Below are 3,678 nucleotides of genomic sequence, written 5' to 3'. Positions count from 1 at the left end.
TATCTTAGGGTTCGGTGTGGGGCGATGGTCGCCAGCGGTGGCGGGGTGGTGGCGTGGGGATCGCCGGAGAAAAAGCTCGGCACGGGGGGGCCTAGAGGGATGGCCGGGGTGGCGGCGGACCGGCGGTGGGGAGTGTTTTCGGGGCGGGAGAGGCGGCGCACCGCCGGCCACGGGCGGCGGGGGGATGCTGTTTGGCCGGTGGTGGCTGGCGGCTCAGGGGGGTGGAGGTTGAAGATGAACCGCAAGCCCTTGATTTTGTATCCAACGGCTGCAAAATCGACTGACTAGAGATGAAAAAGTCAGTCGACCGACGTGTATCCTCACCTTGCTAGTGCGTTCAGTTTTGACAGCAAAATTCAGTTTTGACAACAAAAATTCAGTTTTGATAGTTAAGTTTAGTTTCGACAGTTAAGTTTAGTTTCGATAGTTAAATTCAGTTTCAACAGTTAAGTTCAGAGATGAGCGGCTGATGTATTTTACATCTAGCACTTTGTGGTTATGTACTTTACGTCATGTATTGGAGATGCTATTATAATTCCACTCAGGTTAACATTGTTCGTTGCGTCTCTTGTCCTGCTTCAGCCTCGACGTCGTACAACTCACCGGAGCTGCTCCAACGACGAAACCCTCCATCACAGCGGAGCAGTACCTCGGGCTCCATCTCCAGACGCCTAAGATCTTTTTTGCCTCCTCCGACAGCAAAGTCAGCCGGAGCATCCTCACCGGACAACCCAATCACGCTGAGATCGACATGGCTTCGTCAAAGAGGTTGTACACTTGTTGCATCTCTTTTTTACTCTACATGTTATATATATTGTCCACTGAGCACACGGATTTGTTCCTTTAGTGTCTCCTTGAAAGAAAAAACATAGGAATTTTAATTTTCACTTGTCCTCCTTTTCAAATTCCTATTCATGAAGCACAAGACTAAGATATAGTAGCATAATAGCATTATAACCGTACATTTTCTTGTGGTTTGACTTAATCTCACCATGCTTCTTTGCATCCTGTGATGTTCCAATTGTTGTGAATCAAACACCCAGATTGGCAGGAATCCTATGTTTTTAAATTCTCTGTTTTGCACGTGCATTTCTATCCTATTCCTGTCTATTTCCTATCCCTGCATTGTTGGAATCCTCCAACTCAAACGAGCCCTTACAGAATTACTTCTCTTACATATATTTGTCAAAGAAAACCTTGCGTGGTTTGTCCCGATCCTGTTGCACCGTCATCCACCCCATCTCAGCTGCTCCAACAACAGAAGGGTCCAGCACAATAGGGATCCGGCCTCCAGGCTGTCTTTCGCCGCCTCAGATCTTCTTCCCCACCGCCGGCAGCCATGAAAGCTGCATTACCATCATCAACCGAGCAGATGACCTCGAGGACTACACGGGTCCGCAAGAGAGGTCGCACTCTTTCGTGTCTGCTTATGTTATGCATCGCTTAATATTACATGCTACTTTATCGTCATATTCATCGATTAGACTCTGAGTCAGCTCCAAACTAATGGTCAACCTTGAGTTTTTAAATGGTTGTGGGGTACATATCGAGGCCGCAATCAATAGTATCTATCTACTACCTGGTTAATCTCCCGTGTCTACTATGAGTTTCATGTTGGGTGGCAAACAAACAGTAAAGAAGCCATTATCTGTATTTTTTTATTGAAGCCATTATCTGCCTGCTATTATTGGTTTTGGGTCTATCCACAGGTTGCTACCATCACTCTGGATTTTTGCATGCACTCCTTACATAATCTCACTATGTTTTATTCACATGACAGTTATTGTAAACAATGGAACTGAACATGTAGAGCAAAAGAGACGAGCCTTGCGTGGCAATAAAATTTCATGCAGACGTCGCTCCATGGTAGGCGCAAAGGCAGCCCCCCTCCACGCATTTCGGATTGTAATCGAGAGGAAGATATCTGTTCTGAGGGGGATTCAGAAGGAGAAGACAACTCCTATTTACCCCCTGAGGTCTTTGCTCTAACTTGCATGCTGATGTTGGTTATATCATGCATATGGTGTCTTGCATTGCTTACTTTATACATCAAATATGTCCTGTGCTTAATTTAGACATCCTTTGTGCGAATGCCATCTGTTTAGTTTATTCATCGTTTATGTGAATTATGCAACGCCATCTTGTTTAGCCAGGCATCATATATGTGAATTTTGCAATGCCATCCTGCTTAGCCAGGCATCTTACATGTAAGTTATATCAGGCCATCCCTTTTTTTCGTTACATATTACATTTGTCAACAGTGTTAGTACATTCAACTACTCTTCATGTGCATCAGCCATTTGACATGGTGATGGCAAATTCTGGAGTGAAAACAAGGTCTTCAGAGCAGACTATGCTATCTGACGAAGCGCATATCTCGCTGGTTACAGATAGCTCCTCAGAGGAGGATTCAGAGAAAGATGACCAGTCCTATTCCCCCCCCCCCCCGAGGTGTATGCTCTAACTTGGCAGGGTTGTGTTGCTCATATCGTGCGTATGGTGTCTCAGATTGCTATGTCATTTGATTAGTTTAGACATGCTTTGTGTGAATGCCACATGTTCAGTGTCTAATTACCATATATGTGAATTATGCATTGCCATCTTGTTGCAAGACATTATATATGTGAATTATACAATGCTCTCTTGTTGCAAAGGAATTATATATGTGAATTTTGCAATGCCATGCTGTTTATCCAATCATCATGTATGTGAATTATATCATGCTATCATTTTTTTGTATTACGTGTTCCATTTGTCGACAATGTTTGTATATTCAACTACTCTTCCTGTGCATCAGCCATTTGAAGCGGTGATGGAAGTATCTGGAGTGAAAACAAGGTATTCAGAGCAGACAATGCTACCTGCTAAAGCAAACATCTTGCTGGTTACAGAGAGCTCCTCAGAGGAGGATTCAGAGACTGATGACCAGTCCTATTCCCCCCTGAGGTCTATGCTCAAACTTGGCAGGGTTCTATTACCCATGTCATGCATGTCGTCTTGCATTGCTTAATTTTTACATCATATATGGATTGCCATCTGCTTACTTGCTTACTATATAAATCATATATTTGAATTATATCATGCCATCATGTTTACATAGTACATAAACATCATCTATCTGAATTATGGCATGGCAACCCATTTAATAAAGACATCATATAGTTATATTATCTCATCCTGTTTAGTGTTTACAGTCATCATATTTTGAATTATGGCATTCTATCCGTGAATGTATGTGAATTATGACATGCTAACCTATTTAATAAACACATTATATAGTTATATCATGTCATCCTGTTTACATAGTCTCATATTTTGAACTATGTCTTTCCATCTTTTTTAGTTAGCCATCATAATGTGAAATTGTGTCATGCTATCCTATTTAGTTAGCCATCATATATGTGAAATTGTGTCATGCTATCCTGTTTGGTTAGACAACATTAATATGAATTATTTCATGCTTGTCGGATTTCGGGTTCCGGCAGACCCTTAAGGTTCGAACTGTGGGGTGCGTGCGGAGATCACTCCCCCTACCGGCTCACGTCTCGTCGTCTCGCAAAGGATCTAGGCTACACGAAGAACAACACAAGGGACGCCAGGTTTATACTAGTTCGGGCCACCATTGTGGTGTAATACCCTACTCTAGTTTGTGGTGTGGTGGAGTGCCTCAGGGGCTGA

This window comes from Triticum dicoccoides, chromosome 3B (genome assembly GCF_002162155.2).
Source record: "Triticum dicoccoides isolate Atlit2015 ecotype Zavitan chromosome 3B, WEW_v2.0, whole genome shotgun sequence".
NCBI classification, from domain to species: Eukaryota; Viridiplantae; Streptophyta; class Magnoliopsida; order Poales; family Poaceae; genus Triticum; species Triticum dicoccoides.
This window is presented reverse-complemented; position numbering follows the sequence as displayed.